The 10,000-nt window shown below is 35.0% G+C and overlaps 1 pseudogene; it reads left to right on the forward strand.

The window, feature by feature from the left end:
- The first annotated feature begins 33 nt into the window (after positions 1-33).
- The window catches only part of LOC122342377, a 19,634-nt pseudogene continuing 9,667 nt past the window's right edge, over positions 34-10,000 (forward strand).

Here is a 10,000-nt window from a genome sequence, read left to right on the forward strand (position 1 = left end):
AGAGAACACGAAACACGAGGAAACAGACACAAACACACACACAGTCTCTGGAGGAAACCTGTGGACACGCGCGCATCTCTCTGTGTGTGTGTGTGTGTGTGTGTGTGGAGAATTGAAATGAAAGACACATCACCTGCCCATACTTCATTTGAATATCAAGAAGAGTTGTGCAGGTAAACGCTGGCTTTTAATGTTCTTGCGTCATTAGTGTGTGTGTGTGTGTGTGTGTGTGTGTGTGTGTGTGTGTGTGTGTGTGTCGTTTGGTGTTTTGCTGTGACATGTTGCGCGCGCCTGGAGCACTTCCTATAGAGAAGCATTAGTGAGTTGCTCGCGCGCGACGAATTGTCGAAATTGCGGGAGTTTTCCAGGCCTGGGAAGAGCACGACAGAAGTAATCCAGTTTTTTTCAGTAAATCAGCTTAATTAAAAACACACGGGGCCTTTCTTTGGCTCGTCGGATAGATTGTAAACCTATCCATCCAGTCGAAGGCATCGTCCCTTTAACGACCTGCGCTGCGCCCTAGACCTGTTTGTAAGGCTGTTTGTTTAAAAACGACTTACTGTGCTTTTCATTGCTGAAACGACCGTTTTTAATACACAAACTTGACTTCAGGCATGCACTAAAACCATGCAAGCGACAATAGCACAGTTGTTTAAGTTATACACGCGTTTTTTGCAAGATTTTACGATCTAACTCTATAGTCGCGGAACATACCGAGCAATGCATTGCAGAGTAGAAAATATAAAGGTTTTCTGAAGAGCTGCGGTCACGTGATGTGATGTTTTATTTCTTTTAACCTGCCCGGGTAAATGTCACCGACCCTGAAAGCCCAGCATGAAGGGAAGCGAGTAAAGGTGAAGCGCTTCAGTGTCTGAAACGGGTTCCTGATCTCTTCTCTCTCTCTCTCTGTAACGCGTGTAGATGTGAGTGTGAGGCTGATGGACACCACAAGCGCACAGTAAACTAAAAAGAAGGGCAGGTCGTGTTTAGCTCAACTTTTTTTTTTTTTTTTCCTCTTTTGGATGTTCTGGTTTGGCAGCGTGATACTGACTCGTGTCTCATGTCTCGTGTGGCTTTCAGCGCGAATTTCAGTCTCTTTAAACCGGTGTTATTTTCTTAAAGCAAAACCATTGCTTTTCAGGCACTGGTTAGTTTTGTGATATTGTGCTATATATCTCCATAACGTGGTTTTTTTATGCTATTGGATAAAAAAACATCCAGAATGCATGATAAAGCATTTATTTTACGACATTTTATCACTTCATGGAAGCATTTCTTTAAACCTGTGTTATTTTATTAAAGCAAAACATTGCCTTTCTGGTTAGTTTTGTAATATTGTGCTATATAATTTTATAACGTGTTATTTTTATGCTATAGAATGCATGATAAAGCATTTATTTTATCACTTCATGGAACCGACTCTTTAAACCGGTGTTATTTTCTTAAAGCAAAACCATCGCTTTTCAGGCACTGGTTAGTTAATATTGTGCTTTATATCTCCATAACGTGTTTATTTTTATGCTATTGGACAAAAACATGCAGAATGCATGATAAAGCATTTATTTTATCACTTCATGGAAGCATTTCTTTAAACCCGTGTTATTTTCTGGTTAGTTTTGTGATATTGTGCTATATATCTCCATAACGTGGTTTTTGTCCAATAGCATAAAAATAACATCCAGAATGCATGATAAAGCATTTATTTTGTGACATTTTATCACTTGACGCTCGATAGATTTTGTTTGCAATGCAAAGGCCATGAGATTATTTCTCAGTGTGGCTTACATTGGTTTTAGTGCTTACTGATTTATTTTAAAATCTTCAGCGTGTCCGGAGGAACTCGCCGTCCGAGCAGCGCACGTGAATGAGTTCATCTTCTGCCTGTGTTTGGTTTCAGAGCGCAGCATGTTCTCGTCGGTGAAGCCGTTTGAAGAGCAGAGCTTCTCTTCTCTGAGGAAACAGTGCCAGCAGAACAGGACTCTGTTCGAGGACCCCGTCTTCCCTCTGGCGTCGGGCCGCTCGCTCTTCACTCACGGAAACCGCATCGGAAAGTCACCTGGAAGAGGCCGAGGGTGAGGAGCTGCTGCAGATGCAAATAATCTTTGTGTTCACTTCACAGTCTAGGTTTGGCCCAAAATGCTGTTTGTAATTATTCTATGATCCAAATTACTTAATGGATTTAAGTTTAGAAATATAGTATGAAAATGATCTCTTCTGTTTAATTTAATTCATTAATTAATTATCCATTTTTTGTTTTTTCAATAAATTCAAAAATTTAACTAAAGGATGAAACTTGATATTGGTCATAAATCTCATAATTTTAGTTTTATATATATATATATATTAAAAAAAATATAAATAAATATATATATATATTTATATTTATATTCTCTATTTTCCTTATTGTATTAAATTAGTCAAATGTAACACTTAATGCTCAGAATTAAAGTTTTTTCATTATCTAAATCTATTCATGTATTTCCTAAATCTGATAATTTAACCCTTTAAAATACAGTTTTAAACTTGATTAGTAATGCATTTTATAATCAAATTTATGCAATACATCTGATAATTTTTAACTTTTAGTTTAGGATTGAAGTATGACATTTTATTGGTTTTATTTTTAAATAAAACTTAGATTTTTAATTAAATTTTTAAATAACACTTTAAATACTTTTCAGTTTAAAACGGTTTTAAAATTCAATTTATTTAGCAAATCTGATCATTTCAACACTTAAACATTATATTGCTCTTTTTTTCCCCCCAGTTTTATTATTACATCAAATTATTTTGTAGTCTATTTATTTATTTTTACTTGATAATATAACAGTTAATGTTTAGGATTAAAGTATGATTTTATAATTTACTTTTATTTAATTATTGAAAGACTTAAAAGTCAAGGATCCGCCTATTTAGTTATTAAATAAATAAAATATTTTTTATAACCAACTTTATTGAATAAGTCTGATAATTATACACGCAAGCTATTTTATGCATACAATAAAACTAAATTTATTTTTAATATTTAAGCCAGGTTTAGGGCATAGCTGAATTAGGACATTTAAGTAATTTTTATAAACATGCCTTAAAAATGCATTACTGGTGCGCATCTTAAGATAATACATGTTTTAAGATCCGTCAGTGCACGCTTTTCAGCTCAGATTTACATTTTAGGACTAAGCTTGAGCCTTGTCTGTGAAACCAGGCTCAACGTCCTGATTCATCCAGAGACCTGATAATTAGTGCCCTTTCGTAAGCTTTAATGCACTCGAATCAGTAGAAGAGGGGTTTTATGGCCTAAATAACCCGCTCGTCGTCATGAATCCTATCTGATCCGAGCGTTTACCAAAGGCGTGGGTCTTGTGTAACCGGACTCCGCGTGTTACGCCTTTAAAGTCACGCCAGATAAATGTGTTTACGGTTGAAACAATAGCCTCTTCATGCAGTGAGCGCTCCATCGTATTATATTTAGCCGAAGATTATAATAGTTATTGTGCACGGGTAAAGGTCTGCGTTTACCCGGAGCCCTTTCTTAGCAGGGATGTTTAAAGAAACCGTGCCCAAAAAATACATAGAAACCGATTTTGCATGCAATATTTCAAAGTCTGACTGAGGTTGCTGATGTCTTTACAGTCTCCTCTTCTTACTGAGGCTGCGTTTGCTTGATTTAAAAAATACAGTAAAACAGTAAAATGTTATTTCTTGTAAAACAGCCGTTTTCTCAGTGAATATGTCTTAAAGTGTCATTTATTTCGGTGAAGCTCTCCTGAATTTTCAGCATTATTACTCAGGTATTCAGTGTATCATGACCTTTCTGAAGCATTTCTGATTGCTGTCGATGTAGAAACAAAGAAAAAAAGGTACATTTCGTCTAATTTCACGACATGCACCGTATCAAATGAGTCTTTTCTCTGAAGCTCGTCACTAAAGGATCAATTAAAATCCATTAAAGGCTCTGGGAAAATCTTTTAACTGGTTAAATATGCATGAGGTTTTAAGTAATCCTCGAGTGGGCTGTCAGTGTTTAGGAAGGCTTTAGGACGCTCCCTGTGTCTCTGTTCAGGCGTGTGAGTGTAATGTAGTTGAACAAGTGCAATGCGGCTCATATAATAACAGGAACCAGCGCCTGGGCCTCATTTAGGCCTACAGCTTTTCTTTTGATCAGTGCATTAATTTTAAAAAGTTTTTTTTTTTGCATTTGCATCTGCATAAGTGTGTGTTTTTATTTATATATATATATATATATATATATATATATATATATATATATATATATATATATATATATATATTAGTGAAATTGATTTATTACAATAGTAATATTTATCATTTAGCATTTTTCTAAATGTATCTGTAAAATAAAATTAAGTATCATTGATTGATGGTGATATAATATGTTATTGTAACACAATGTAAGAATATGTATTATTTATTATTATTATTATTGTTGTTGTAAATTAACCTTGAAATACATTTTATTATTTTTTCATTTCTTTATAATGGTTAAAATGTAACATTTGTGTATAATAATAATAATAATAATATTAATATTAATTATTATCATTATTTTATCATCATCATTTATATTTTAACACACTTATAATTATTAATAAAATAAATTATATATATTATACCATTTTACAGTAAAATTTCACCAGGCTATATGAACAAATGCAGTTAACTATTGTAATGCTTGATGACTCTAATATAATGATTTCATTAATAATGAGATGCTCCCCAATTCAATGCTGTGTTTAGATTTTTTTACATCTTGAATTTCATTCTTTGAACCAGAAAAACCAGCTTCGTGTTCGTTGCATTTCAGGAAAGAACCAAACTGAACCTAAACTAATCTTTTAAACGCTTAGTCAGAAGGTGATGCAGTCGTTGAAAAACACGTCTGCTTTAATTACAGGGCACAGACACACTGTAACCGGACTCGTGTGTGTGTGTGTGTGTGTGTGTGTGTGTGTGTGTGTGTGTGTGTGTGTGTGTGTGTGTGTGTGTGTGTGTGTGTGTGTGTGTGTGTGTGTGTGTGTGTGTGTGTGTGACAGGAGCTGTGTGAGGACCCACACTTGTTTGTGAACGGGATCAGCGCTCACGACCTGCACCAGGGGCAGCTGGGAAACTGCTGGTTCGTGGCGGCCTGCTCCAGTCTGGCCTCCAGAGAAGCTCTGTGGCAGAAGGTGAGCTCTACCGCTTCTACCTACTTACCAGATGCGGTTAAAACATCATTATGTTTTATGCATTATTATGCATTATCACGTGATGCGAGCAATGCAAAAGGTCATTTCCCGGGAAATGCATGAGCTGAAAAGATGTGTATCTTAAATGCAGTGTGAGTTGTTTTGGATTAAAATATCTGCCAAATGCGTATAATCTACTGGATAAAATTCAGTTTTGCATCACAGCAATAAATTGCACTTTTGGGTATATTACAACAGAAAAAAATTATACTTGAAATTATGATAATATTAAAAATGTTTTACTGTAATTGTAATTAATAATTTTAATTAGGAGGCAATTATTGTAAACTTTTGACCAGCGGTGTAAAATGAAGTTTAAAACAAATACATTTAAATGAAAATAATAGCTTGAAAGGGATGGATAATGATTATTAACCACCTTCACTGGAAATTATGAGACATTATGAGTATATAAAAAATGTTAGGCCTGTTAATTTTCTGTTTATTTCTATTTATTTCTAATTCAAAAATAGTTTTTTGTTTAATTTGTAGTCCACATTTAATATTTACTATTTTATATATATTATATTATATTATATTATATCATACATACACAAAAATATATATATATATATATATATATATATATATATATATATATATATATATATATAAATTTATTATTTATTTAACTATTATTATTTTATTTACTTTTTTATTTTATTTGTTGTTGTTTTTTTGGTAAGTCGTTTAGGATAAAAGCATCTGTTAAATTAAATATGTAAAGTAAAGATTATGCTCCATGAAGATATTTTGTGAAGTTCCTACCAGAAATATATCCAATATTTATTTTTGATTAGTTCTATGCATTGCAATGAATTTAATTCGGACGACTTTAAAGGTACGCTTTCTCAATATTTTGTTTTTTTTTGCTCCCTCAGATTCCAGTTTTTTTTAAATGGCTTTTTTAAACGTCCTCAGCCCAGTATTGCCCCGTCCTAGCAAACCATGCCATTTATTCAGCTTTCAGATTATGCATAAGTTTCATTTTTAGTAAACTGACCCTTAAGACCCGAAAGTGCTCGGCCCCGCAGGGTTAATTATCAGCGCCCCTGATCTCACGTCTCCAGCTGTTTTTAACGGGAAGCGGATACACGATGTTGTGCTGCGTCTCGTTCCTCTGAAGACCGATATTAATAAGCAGCCGTGCATTCACAAAACATCACGCATTTCAGCATGTTATTTATGCCTTTGGTAAACTTTCATCAAATATATTTACATTTTTTGAGCAATGTTTAGATCCACCGCTTAATGCGCCTCATCCGCTGGCCCAGTTATTTTTAGCTGTACAAAACGGCTCATTTTGGTGCTTTTTATCTTATATTATTTCTGAGCGCATGATGTTTTTGATGTTTACCGCACGTTGTTGTTATTCGTCTGATTATTTCTGATAGGCTTCCTTCTGCGCTGAAGAATAAAGTGGATATTCGTTAGAAATATTTTTATATTTATCAAATTGCACGATGTCTTTAGTTTTTTCCCCAATTTAAAAAAAAAAAAACATTTACAAGTATTTTCTTTATAAAAAAATGACTGATTAGTTTGCAGCTTCATTTTATTTTTAGTCGTCTAATTTTTTTTTTTAATATCTATTTGACCGAGTTTTTTTTTTTTTATATATTTTGATTAAATTTTATAAATTTAAATTTCAGCCTCAGATTTAGTATTATGCATTTTTATATCAGTTTTTAATTTATAAAAATTTTAGTTTTAACTTTTTTTAATAAAATAGGCATACTGCAGTTTTTTTTTTTTTTTTTTTTTCAAAAATCTTTTATTTTATTTCAGCGCGCATTAAGCGATTTTTAGTGTGTTTTAGTTAAAATTAACAACATAATTTTTTCCAAAACCAATTACGAGCCATTTTTGCGACGCTGACAAAACATCGGACACGGGCGCGAAATGCACAAATAGTTTTGTGACAGATATCCCGTTAATTAGCATTTTCCGCGTGTTATCGTTCCTAAAATCCAATGCGGATGTTCTCATAATTTCACACAGACCGTGATGTTTCCTCGGTACAGGTGCGCTTGTAATCCTTCCAGACGGAGTCTCGGACGTTATTAGGACGAGTTTTGTTTCGAGAGAATCAGATGTGACTAATTGGAGGCTTGGGGTTACGGTATTTTCATTTGTGTCCACACACACACACACACACACACACACACACACGACGACGCTCAGCCGCGACAAACACGGCGCGCCGCGGACGGCTTCTGTTTGTCTCCTCCGTAAGACGCTTCCAGATCCGGAAGCGCACGGAAAGAGACGCTTCCGCCGTACGTCAGCCGTCCCGAGCCGCTTCCACGTAATTTCTCATTAAAGCCTGTCGCTGTCACACCGCTGTACACTCGTCTCCCTCCTGAGGTCTAATTACTGTCCTGTAACACGCCCCTGAAGACGCACGCACACACACACACACACACACACACACACACACACACACAGATCACGTCATAACTAGCTGCCTACCTAGACAGCATGGTCCTAAAAGTAGGATGCAAGTCTCACGTTGCCTCATTTATAGCCATTTTATGAAGGCTTAATAGAATCTGTGTTTAATAGAGAGACAATCCCAGAATGCATTGCAAACAAGCGCTATGTGTATTGAATATTATGCAATATATAAATTGTTATTGAAGGGTATATCGTATGCTATAATTATTCGTAATGTATGTTATAATGCATTATATATTGTTGGAAATCATTTAATAATGCGTAGTGTAACACGTGTTATAATGTGGCTACTAGTGTTTTTGAGATTAATGTTTAATGCAGTGCGTAATTAATGCTTTAAAACATTTTTTTCTAATGCATCATACATTAAAGGTTATTTTATGTCGCTTTTATTCAAAAGATTTAAAAATCTTATATATATATATATATATATATATATATATATATATATATATATATATATATATATATATATATATATATATATATATAAAATATTTAATATTAATATATAACGTTATTAAATTAAATTATTTATAAAATTTTTATTATTATTTTTATTATTATTATCCTGTAAAATATTTTAACTTAAAGGCACATTTTTCAAAATGTAAAATTTATATTTTTGGTAACAGTTTACAATAACGGGTCATTGTTAACATTAATTATCTAGATTAGTTAATAAAGGCTGTAGAAATATTGTTCTCCCTAACAATAAATGTTGTCTTAAATGCACTGTGTATTGTTTGCTTGTTGATGTTATTTAATACATTAAATAATGTTAACAGATGACGCTTTATTGTAAAGTGTTACCATTATCTGACATTTCATAGCACACAGAGAGCATTTTAATGGTTAAATAAGTCAGAATTGTTCATTCGAGTTGATTCTTTTAAGTTGCTCACAAGCCGAACTGAATTGGAGTGATTCTTCAACAGCTTGTGAGTCTCGTGACAGCGTAATGCAACCTTAACGGAAACACTCGATGAATCAGAAGAAGGGACGAATTGAAACCAACTGCTGGAAAGAATCAGATTCCCCAGAACGAGTGCGTGGGGTTTGAGCGTAAGCAGGGCGCTTCGATTGATTCCCGATATCGATCCGCCGCTGGTCCAGACTGTCGAGCTTCCGGCGCCCGAACCAAACATTCACCTACAGAAACCCAACTGTTGTCAAAAGCGATTTTCTGCATCCGTCTGGAAGCGTGGATCACATGAGCGCCATGGTAAAAGCCACGCATTAGTAACGCGCTTTTAAACCGTTCTTTGGGCAACCAACACTCGTTGACATCTGATCGCCATCAGCTTGATCCTGATTGGTGACCGTGGTGACATCAGTAATGAGCAGCCAATCGCGAGCCTCGAAACTGATTCGCTTCGCCGTCGGTGCGATTCGCTACCAACGGTTCGCAAACTCGACAAAACGAAGAATTTAAACACAGTTTCAAGCAAGACCAAACACTCTAAGAGAGAAAACATCTTACCGTGTAAGTGCTTGTTAATATTTATGAGTATAACACTACAACACTTAAATATCCAAACTCATATGTACTCATGTTTACAGCTATTGATTCATAAACGTACAGATAACACGCGATGTCATTAAGTTTTAAAGTTAATAAGTACTCTTAAACTAAGCTGGAATTGTAAGGGATTATATAAATATTTTTAAAAAAATCAGATTTATTCTTAACCCTTTCTTTTCAAGTCTTTTAATGCGGAGTAGAAGCCGGGAGTGGCTTTATTACATCAGAGATGTGTCACTCTTGCTTGAAGCCGATTGGTCAAATTTGGAGCGGAGCGTAGTTACTATGGCGATGAACGCTGAACCAATTTCACGCAACCTAAAACCCAGTTTGGCCGCAAACTAACTTGAAACTTACCTGGCTAGCCCGCTAAACCGGCTTCACGCCAAAGACCGGATCTCTTAAATGTTTTTGTTGAAGATCAAAAAGCTTCGATTCCTGTTCTTGCTTATTATATTTTTATTTAACGGTCTATAAGCCGCCAAAGCGGCTCTGGATCACATGTTCGAGCAGAGTGCACGCGCGTAACCTTGTTTATCCAGACGGCAGGAGAATAATAAATGAAGCCCATTAGAGAAAATAAAGAGGTTTCGATTGATTCCCGATATCGATTCCGCGCGGAGCCGACTGACCTCGTGAGTGCGAACGCTCACGTAAAGAAACCACATAATGATCGATGAAACTGGTTTTGCGCGCCTGTCTAAAAGCATCGGATTGCATAAACGCAAACGCAACGCATCTTTTCCGACTGCAGGATGATAAATGGGTTTTT

The sequence above is a fragment of the Puntigrus tetrazona genome, chromosome 4 (genome assembly GCF_018831695.1).
Source record: "Puntigrus tetrazona isolate hp1 chromosome 4, ASM1883169v1, whole genome shotgun sequence".
Classification (NCBI taxonomy): Eukaryota; Metazoa; Chordata; class Actinopteri; order Cypriniformes; family Cyprinidae; genus Puntigrus; species Puntigrus tetrazona.